This window comes from Triticum dicoccoides, chromosome 3B, assembly GCF_002162155.2.
Source record: "Triticum dicoccoides isolate Atlit2015 ecotype Zavitan chromosome 3B, WEW_v2.0, whole genome shotgun sequence".
In the NCBI taxonomy this organism is placed as follows: Eukaryota; Viridiplantae; Streptophyta; class Magnoliopsida; order Poales; family Poaceae; genus Triticum; species Triticum dicoccoides.
The window spans coordinates 63,755,273-63,766,680 of record NC_041385.1 but is presented as its reverse complement, the minus strand read 5'-3'; the positions used below and the strand labels follow the sequence as shown (position 1 = coordinate 63,766,680).

The 11,408-nt window shown below is 41.0% G+C and overlaps 1 pseudogene; it reads right to left on the bottom strand.

The window, feature by feature from the left end:
- Positions 1–1,377: 1,377 nt before the first annotated feature.
- Positions 1,378–11,408, bottom strand: part of LOC119274716 — an 11,726-nt pseudogene continuing 1,695 nt past the window's right edge.

Sequence of the window (11,408 nt, the reverse complement as noted above, 5' to 3'; positions counted from 1 at the left end):
GGCTTAATGATGTTATCGGCAGCAACATCTGAGGGCTTGGGGAGATTAGACATTGTTGATGATGATTCTTGATCTTTCATCCCCAGCGGAGTCGTCAAAAAGTGTATTCGCACACAAACACGTCACTGTGTACCTCCAACACCGAGGGTGATGCACCGGAGCTCACGTCGAAGGAGACTCGTCCGGAAGCGTGGTACGCAAGCAATCCGGCAGGTGCTTTTCAGGACCCGAAACCCCAAGCGCCCGGGAGGGACCCTGTCTGGATGCGCGGCGGCTATGGGCTACCCTAGGTCGATTCGCTCGCCCCTAGAGCCTCGAGGATCGCTGCCCTTCAACACGAAGAATGAACGAAGAACGAGAGAAAAAGAACAAGGGAGAGATGTAAAAACTAGGATAAAAAATAGTATATAGATTTGTCGATTGTGTGTTGTTCAATCGGCCATCACCTTTCATCTATTTATGAGGCGGCTGGACTTCCCGTACAAGAAAAGGACTAAAAAGTCCATTCGAAACATCAAAAACCCTAACCCAACTCGGATAGGAATCTTTGGCAATTTTCCGGGTCAACTCGGTCTCACCGATTGGTTTGCTTCGGTCCCACCGAGTGAACGTGGCCAACTCTCTGTAAATTTCTGTAATTTCCCGGATCAACTCGGTCTCACCGATTAGTTTGCTTCGGTGCCACCGAGTGAGCGTTGCCAACTTTCTGTAACTTTCTGTAATTTTCCGGATCAACTCGGTCTCACCGAGTCAATCAACTCGGTCCGTCCGAAATGACTCTCCAGCTTTTATTTCTGTCCTTATTTTGCCTCCACAGGTTGCATACGACCTCGGATTAAGACGATTTTTATATCAAAATCAACTGATTCGACGATACGCACAACTTTCATGTTGAAACGTTTTCCATGAGAGGCCATCTTAATTGAGTCTATGGCCATTTTATAATCTTATGTCAATATGCACATCTCCAAACTTGTCATAACTTTTGCATCCGAGCTCCGTTTTAGACCATCTTCAAATCCATCTTAATCTTTTCGAATAGAGCTATCCCATGGTGACTTCCAATCATAACTTTAAATTAATCTTGACATAGCTTTAAGCAACTTTTATGATTGTGCCACTTTCGAGCGTCAACAATTTCACTAATCAAGTTCAGAAAAAGATCCTACGGAAGAGCATTCCACACATCGTCACCCTGTTTAGTCTGCGGTCGCAGTTGTGTCGGTTTGGCATCATCTCCATCACCAAATATATATCTGGGGCACCCGGATCACCAATATATATATATATATATATATATATATATATATATATATATATATATATATATGTATGTATGTATGTATGTATGTATGTATGTATGTATGTATGTATATATATATAATGTCAATTCCATTTACATAAATAAACCATGCCACCCAAGTTCAGTACAACAAAACAAAACGAAATTTGTTGGTAACATTCAGAGTACAAAACCATAACACACCAGGACAGCAAAGTTCAGGAAGAAATAGCGGAGGTTCAGTACAGCAAAGGTCACCAGCTCAAGTTCCGAAAATAAAATACAGAAAGGAATTGGATACATTGCAGGGCAAGTGCCCAGAGTAAAACAGGACACCTCATTCACCAGTTCGCTACTGATCAAGGAACTTGTAGATCTTCAGGATTGGCAGGCTTCCTCGACTTAGTATGTCTCATGCCTCGCCAGACAAACCGAACCACGCCACCAGCCGTAGGCTGCCACAGTTTTTCTGTCCATCATATAACATGAATTAGGAAATAAATTTGTTTATAGAAGTACACATGTTAAGAAATCAGGTTTAGATGCCAATATTATAAAGAAATTCTTTTTTTTACAAAAGGAGGAGGACCCCGGCCTCTGCATCTGGACGATGCATGCAACCACTTTATTAGTTATATAATAAAGAAATTCTTAAATGACGATTAATGAAATCTAAGTAACCATATGACGTCCCAATGCATTTTTAGGTAGAGATGGAACATACATGAGTAACTTAGAGGAACATTATAGGATACTTAATATAGCTTGTACGCCTGCAATCTGCTTCCATGGATATCTACGAAAGCCAATTTGCAATATGAGAAGCACCCAATAGATTTAAACGTTTATGTCCCATAAGCACAAAATGGCATGAAAGATACAACTGAACAATGATTACAATTTATGCATGTATCGAATGAGGAAGAAGTTTTTACTGTGAGAATATGAATCATGGTTGACACAATCAATGACAATACAAAATATTAAACAATACATACCTTGAGCCAGCCATCTACTTCCTAACAACTGTGTAGATATCCAGATCTTCGCCGTGAAGTCCATGGTGCTGCTCTTGAAGCCCAGTCACCCAATATGAAGATATCTCTTGCATATCCTCGCCCATCCCCAGCTGTTGCAAACTGCTCAGCCCCTCTACATAGCTCAAGTTTGGACATCCATATACACGCAGGTCTGTCACATTAGGGACGTTGCAGATCCTCTCCAGGCCTTCACAATCCCCAATATAAAGGCGCTCAGAGAGCAGTGGGAGGTCCTCCACGGCATCCAAGTTGTTTGCTCCAAATAATATTAGCTCCTTCAAACTGACGGCCTCCTCTCCAAGCTGTCGCGGAAGAGCCCTCAGCTTAGGGCAATTGTGGAGATCCAACACCATCAAACGAGGAAACATTTGATATCTTTCAAATTGGATATCATCTTTCCGAATTTCAGTGGCTCCATCCTCTTCTCCTTGGTCATCAACAGTAACTTCTTCCACAAAAAAAGAACACTCCTCCCAGTTGGGCATATCTGTGAAGATCAACCATTCAAGTTTAGGGAAAGCAACCAACTCATTACATACAGGATCATCCTTCTTGCAGCCAACAAATTCAGGTCCAACCTTGGTAACTGCATCTGCTATCCCAATTTTCAGGAATTTCAAGTTGGGTAGTTGACCAATCGGTGGAAGATCCACACACGACCATAAACTTGAAGACAAGCAGGTGGCACCAAACCAGGAGGGATATTGCTGACCAAAGAATCCAAAAACACACAAGTCTTCCAGGTTGCACGGAGGTACTAGCTTCTCAAAGACCTTCTCAGTATTGCTAACATCTTCTTCTGAATATGACCCCTCTCCACGTTCAGTCCACGCTAGCCTTAGTTCTTTTAGATGCCTTTTGTCCGTAAGCAATGTATTTGTACCACAATGAGTCGCTCTTTCCAATTTAACAAGATAAAGATACCTCATCAGCGACAAAGAAGACAACTCTTCCAACTTCCATCCATCTTGTACGACAGCATTATCACCTCCATCACCAACAGGATAATTTGTTAAATTAGTGAGTAACTTCAGTTTTCCTATCCCTTTTGGAACTTGGTTTATTGTTGTGCCAAAAAGGTCAAGGCATCTTAAATTGCTCAACTTGGTCACTACGAAAGGGAGATTGTGCAGATTATGACACCATCTCAAGCTCAATACCAAAAGGTTCTTTAGGGAGCCAATGGATTCTGGAAGACAAGATATGCCAGTATAATCTAGATTAAGTAGGCGTAGATGTATCAATTTTCCTATATAGTCTGGAATGCTTTGTACAAGCGAGCAATTCAGTACCAAAACACGAAGAAGCAAAAATCTCTTGAACAATGTATCCTCGATTTTCCATGGACCATTAACAGTTAGGAAAGTCCTCACCTTAACATCCACCTTATCCACTCTAGGTAACACTAACATATCCTTCTTAATGACAGCAGCAACACGTCTCAGTTTTGACATATTGTCACCCCCTAATGTTTCAACATCTCCAATAAAACATTCTTCTCCTGATATATTTAAAGCAAGCTGCCTCAAGAGGTCATGCATTTTGCATTTAGATTGGTCAAACTGTAAATAATCTGGTTGGAGGAGATTCCGATGGATTAGCTCATAGCAGTACTCTTCTGCTATGTCTTCTAGTAGTTGGCCTTGTTGCTCCTCTATGAAGCCTTCAGCAATCCATAAATTTGCAAGTATGTCACGGTCAATGATAGCATCTTCAACAAACAAAGCACAATAAATGACACACTGCTTCAGACGATGCGGTAACTCATCATAGCTTAGATACAAAACTCCTTCTATTTCATCCAAGAGCATGTTCTGAGAGCCAACTATTTTGCCCAAATACTTTTTCCACTCATTCTCTGTTAGATCTTTGCTTGCCAAAGCACTGGCGGTAACCTTGATTGCAAGTGGGAGGCAACCGCATTTACGAACAATCTCAATCCCTGTGTTTCTTAAAGTTTGCACTTCTTCCTCTTCATCAATGTTCATATTCTTCCAAAGTAGCTCCCATCCCACCTCTACTGACATGAGCTCAACTCGGTGGGTATGGTCTACACCTATTCTCTTTGTAATTTGATCATTTCGTGTGGATACCAATATTACCCCGGCAGTTGTTTCATGTAATGCAGGTCTTAATAAATCCGTCCACACAATGGAATGCCATACATCATCTAGAACTAGAAAAAAACTCTTTCCTTCAATTGTTTCTGCAAGTTTACTCTGCAATTCTGCTATGGTTTCACCTTGCTCATGATACACACCAATATTTCGGAGAACCTCTTTGAGTAGAGTAACTTCATTGTAGTCTCGTGAAACACAAATCCATGCATGCATCTTGAAGCTTCCTTTTATTCTTTGGTCATTGTATATTTTCTGAGCCAGTGTTGTCTTTCCAACTCCACCCGTTCCAACAATACCGAGCTTGTAAGACTTGTATTCCTTGTGTGCAAGCACTAAATCCACCAACTTCCTATTAGAATGTGTAATATCCCTGTCCACAAGCTTGGGCTCAACAAGGTTGGAACTTCTTACCAGTTTGGATGTTTGACCATTTCCAATGGGTTGTGCACTATTATTGAAAGTTGAAAATATCTTGTCATTTGCAATGTTCTCAATCTTTTTGTTGAGGCTTCTAATTCGAACAGCAACATCATGGTGTGGCACTATGTTGCAAAAACAAGAGGAAACTGAAAGGCCTTTACATGCAACTAATTTGCCTGATGATGGTGAGGGGTGGTCAGGAAGCAGTTTGCTTCCCTTAGATCTAGCCACATCCAGGATTTCATCAACATCATATATAACATCTCTCAGTTGACCAAGCCAGTTGTTTACCGCTTGCTCTGTTGTCCTCCTTTTCTCGGCATCGTATATACAACACTGAATTAGTTCCACTCATTGCAGTAGTTTGGTGAGCTCTTCTTCCACCCCTAGGATTAGTATGGCCTTATCGGTAATGACATCTTGCAACTTACGGACACTTGATTTAAGCAAAGTTTCAAGTATGGACGCCATGAATCAGACAAACTCAACCCCAGAGGTCCACCAAAAACACTAGGATATTCCCTGAGAATTGGAGAAACCAAAAAATGAAAATGAATGCACAAGGTATGATAACATGCTTCGAAAGTGGGATAAGACTCACGAAATTTATCACTAGTGGACTGCCATTTACATTTTCAATAATTTAGCATAATATAGTTATGCACATACAGATTGAGTGATACGCCAAGTATTAAGGTCTCAATTCTAGATCCTTTGGCATTCTATTCTTCAATATATTTTTTCCGGTTGCCAATTTACTAGTTAGGGATGGCAATTTTTCCCATGGATATGGGTACCCATGGGTACCCTACCTGAAAAAAATGGGCATGGGCAAGCGTTGGAGCGATTTTGTACCCACGGGTAATGGGTATCCATACCCGCAAAATATATGGTAGGGTATGGGTATGAAATTGTGCCCATGGGTAACCCAATGGATACCTAGAAAAATGTAAGTAATGAAAATAACTCCTATGACATGTGGGTCGACATCCAACTCCTATGGCCCACACCCTAAATCTCGTATTCCTTAAACCGGACATAGCTCATAGGGATGTAATCACCTTCTCGCCACTCCTCGTATGTCCTATGTGACTCCTCGAAAAGATGAAATCTCGAATCTTCGCTACCGGACTCTTGTCCAACTCTCAATTCAGTGATCCCTCATTCCCACCTTTTAAAATTTTAGATGCTATAAGTTGTACCCACTGGATACCCATTGGGTATAGGATACCCGATGGGTATGGGCATGTGTGCCATTTTATACCTATGGGTATTGATGCGGGTGAGTATTTTTTTTTTTTTGTGGGTATGAGTTTGGGTGGAAAAAGGTTGTACCCACCCATACCCGACCCATTGCCATCAATATTACTAGTAGTTGCCAATTTGCATAGTAGCCTCCACGTCGAACTACTACTAAAAATGTTGCATTTAGTTACAACATAGGTTTAAAGCTAGCCTATCAATCATCAGAATTTATTACACTGTAGTTCTGAAGCTGAAGTCGCAAGCTCTTTGAAGTATGGTACTAGCAAGTTTTTTACCTTATAAACCAAATCTTCTAGCCCATCAATAGGTTTAAAGAGCTTTCAAGACCGAGTGGAAGCTAAATCACATTAGATAACAGAAGATTATTGGCCAATCACCAGGGGGGAAACCATGCTGCATGGCGCACCTGCAATAGATGATACAAGATTATTCACCAACTAGTGAACAAAAGAAAGTAGTACGAGAATTGCACATAACTGAACTGAATATATAAATATCCTAATTTGTGGAGGGGTAATGCCAGTGGTTGGGTTGGCCTCTCGATATCGGGCCCGAATTCCTCACATGAATGTCTAGGCCATCCAAACACTGGCATTCGGGCAGAACAATGCCAATGCCAAATTCTTGGTCCGAATGTCAACACCCAAACGAGGCGTAGGGAAAATACATGCTACCACCTAGGGTAGTTATCCCACATTTATCATATACTACTATGTGGTACTATATATACTAATTTATCATTCTAGATATGTTAATATGTACTACATATAAGACAATTCAAAGTGAGTTACATAAAAATATAATTGGCCCATGATTTTTATTATATTTGTGAAATATGTACATATTTGTACGTAAAAAGGGGCATACTTAAAATATGATACATACTACATAAAAAATAGTACATATACTATCTAAATATTATTATATACAACATACTATGCATACATACTCTTCGATTTGATACAAGTGATGTTAATATATACTAGTGACCTGGATACAAAGGGTAGCCAAACTGAGAATCCACTGATGATCACTTCGACAGTCACCAAGACGAAACTTGCTCTGCTTGCAGTTATTTATTTATTTAGAGAAAAGGGAAGAAGAAGATGGGAACGAACAAAATTCACAAAAAAAAGAGGGGAACGAACAAAACCTTCAAATTTCTGAGAGTTCCTGATGCGTTGCCTGGTCCAATAGCAGCAGCATGCAAGAGCCAAGCAAGATGAAAGGACAGCTAGCACAGCATACGACACACCAGTACTCCGTAGATGATAAATGATGGGCCCACCTCTGCTTGCCTTTGTGGCCACGCAGCAGAGTCTACAAGGGCGGCCTGCTGGAATAGTCTTCTGAAATATATGGGAACGACTTGTGTAGAATCTGAGCTTGCTGTACAAAAATAGAAGAAATGATGTTGGGTCGTTGGATGAGAGATCGATGGCACAGGTCTGGATGGAGGGATCTTTGCACAAAATTTGCAAAAAGATCCAGCGCTAAAAGCAAATTTGCTTTCGCTGCCCTCCCTAGTCTCTACCAAATCCTTAAACAGCGAGGGCACAGGATTGAAAATTCCTCGGCGGCGGGGGCAGCGGCGGCGGTAGCTCAGATCCTGAGCCAAGCCGGGCGGGCTCGCGCAGCAAAGATGCTGATCCATCTCCTCTCCAATGGCTCCTAACCGTTTCGTCGCCGGTGGCGCAGTTTGAGCCAGACTAGATCGGATTGCTTACCTCCTCCCCACTCTCAGGCTCCCAGATCAGCTCGCGGCCTTCCTCCTCCACCACCCGCCCCCACTCCCTCTCGTGATTCAGCACTAGCTCTCGGAGGTCGTGGATCCTCGCCTCCTTCCCGGCCGGCCGCTTCTGGTTCTCCGAATTAACAGGCCACCCCACCACGGTTCTTCGTTCTTCAGGTAAATATAAATGTTTAATTTTTATTAGCTATGAGATTGGTAGTACATCTTTATAGTTTTTTATTCTTTCTACTTGTTATTGTCGAATCTGTCCATTTAGTTGCTGGGTATTGTGTATTGCCAACAGAAGAACAATGAACAACAACTTGAGTACAGTAGAAGCAGATCCGTTCTGGGGTGATGCTTATGTTTGTTGGATTCTTATTTTACTCATACGCGGCATGTTGATTAGTGCTGTGACATAATTATTGTATTGTGTATTGCTACCATAAGCAGCGCACCAACTGTACATAAACGCTAACTGGTTTCTAGCAGGAAGCACTACACTAGCAAATCTAGCTATTCTGGCGATTCTTCAGTGGCAAGCCGAAACGCACACACATGAGACACAGTGGCTATTTTTTTTTCTCTCTCTCTCTCCATGCAAAGATACATATGCTGATGCATGGATATATACGTGCCCGTGCAGCCGACTTGTACAACTCTGAATCTATTTCAAACCAGTTACTTCCCTAATCTAATCACTAGGACTACAATAGGAAACAAACAACTATTCTCTATGGACAAGTTTGTTAATTCCAACAGCTTGGTGTATCGCTGCTAGACAACTTTCCAATCAGCTGAAGCAAATGGGACAAGTTGATATGTTGTGGTTTTGTAATGATGGTAGTTGTTGGCCTCCATTTCTACTGCTTTTGCTTTGCGCTGTGTCGGATACCTTTTTAGCTTGCCCAGTACAGGGGTTACTTTAGCCTCCCTTGCTCTAGTGTTAAACTGGAACACTTGTATTCTTTAGATTCTTTTGCCCTTTCTCTGCAGCAACACATTGGTTTTACAGAAATGAAATAGGAGGGGGGAGCTCTCTTTTTTTCATAAAGAAGTTTTGATATTGTATCAAAAAACACAGATTCTGAAACACCTGCTGAATTTGAGGATAGATGGCAGTCTTTCATCACAGAGTTTCAGTTGGAGGAGCACGAATGGTTCGCCAAAAGGTATAGGCTTCGTGTGACATGGATACCAGCTTATTTCATGGACATTCACGTAGCTGGTCTACTCAGGACAACTTCTATTTCAGAGAGTGCAAATTCATTTTTTAAACGTTCCATCCGTCGCAAGCTTACCTTTGTTGAGTTTTGGCTAAGATTTGACACTGCTTTGAAAGCTCAAAGGCAAAGTGAGCTAATGGCTGATAACACAAGTGAATACACAACAAGTGAGTTGTTGACATCATGGGAAATAGAGAGACAAGGCAGAGCACTATTCACACATGAGGTTTTTGAATTGTTTCAGGCTCAGGTGCTTGCTGCCAGAGATGATTGTGATGTTCAGCAGACAGAAAATCGTGAGGGAATTAAAATCATGTTTGTCAGCGATCAATACGAGAAGATTAGAGAAGTGTGTTATGACACAACATCCATGACTGCTAAATGTTCTTGCAAGCTTTTTGAGTCCAAGGGAATTGTGTGTCGTCACATTATCAGGGTATTGAGGGGTGCAAAAGTAAATGAATTGCCAAGCCTTTATATTCTTAAGCGATGGCAGAAAATTTGCAAAAGGTATATTTATTATCATGTAGATGTAGATACATTAATCTACCTTGACCCACATGATGTGATGATGTGATTTTTTTTCCTATTTCCTAGGGACATTGTCTATGATGGGGAAGGGAATATTCTTGAAGAAAATTTAATAGATCCGATTGGCATTACTGTGAAAAGGAAGATATTTGTTGTGAGGGATAAGCTAGAAGATCTCATACGAAATTCCAAATGTTCCATGGAAGGAATTGAATTCCCTGCACAATAGTTTGTGTAGCATTGAGTTGGGTTTATCCCAACTAGTTTCGGTCGTACCATGCAATACACAAGAAAATGAGGAGTCGTGTATTGGGAGCATCATTCCAAAGCATGTTACCATCCTCACACCTAAGGATATCAATGCAAGGGGCACATGCTCTAGAATAAAGGGGCATAGGGATGGTGTGAGGAGTGGATCTGGTGAGAAGAGAAGGCCTGGAATTCATCAAAAAGTCACGCGCAAATGCAGCATTTGTAAGGAAATGGTGTTTCATAATGCAAGAACATGTTCTAAGAAACAAACGACAAAACAATAGAGGTTTGTGCTTCTTCTTGCTTCGAAGACTACCACTTATTTGTCTTGCTATGACCACTCAACTAGGTTGATTGGAACGATTAGGCATACATAGATAATTTACCAGAGATATGTGTGCCTTCCATTTTACTGACCTATGGTATCGCTACAGCAAGAAGTATATGATTTAGTACTATTCCTTCATCCATGACATGAGCCTATCTGGCATCTTGTTCATTTATATTTTCCTGTGTTGTTGTGGTTTTCTTATTATTGAAGGTATAATACAATGCATGCCACCAAGTTTGTTGTTTATAGCTATCAAATTTGAATAATAATTTACATATACAGGGCATTGATAAAACTCCCTTTAAATTGCTCAATGCCACTTATTTGTAGTTCCCACTTGTGCACCAATCATGGAATTGTAATCCATTTGTCGTAGGTCTATAATGGAATAATGAACTATGCTACAACAAAATATTTGTACTCTCTCTGCTATGTTTCCTAGGTTGGAGTGCTGAATGAAGCTGGACATATAGAACAACTGTCTCTCTTCTCAAGATATGCTATTTGGTATATGTTGTTGACTGACCCCTATTTACTTGTGTGTTCACCTAGGTAGATCGAGCTGATCAAGTGTATAAGAGCCCATGGAGGTTGTCATCTCTTTCCCAGGAAGCTCGATTGCTAGGAATCACTAACACGAGGCAAAACGACAGATATTTTCGGTCTTGTACCAACAAGATGCTTGTTGGGCGATGATAATTTCAGTCTTTACCACTTGGTCTTGCCGGCCATGTACTAAAAATGATCTGTATGCGTCATGTACCCAAGTACTCAAATGCTTGCTGAGCACTGATAATTTCAGTCGTTAATTTGCTCTACAGTTTGACATGTATGCGTGGTTCTACTTGCCTCTTCGTGATGTGTTCTCATGTACTGAAATGCTTGCCGAGCAGCTACAATTTCAATCCTTAGGTTGCTATATTTTCAGTTTGACATGTACGTGTGATTCTACCTGATCCGGGATGGCTTATTATCCCATGTGCTCAAATATTTGTTATATATACGCTTGTTTCTTAGTGACCAAGATGTTCAACTCTCTTGAAAAGTTAGTGGTGTAACATAAATGTGTCTGGATTTTGTGCAGTGAATATTTGCTCAGATTTTATATGAGACCAGTTGTTTCAAACTAAGAGATGGGCATCAGCACAGTTCATGTCTGAAAATAGTTGTATTTCACGAAGACTTGAGGTGCATAATGCAAAATGTCC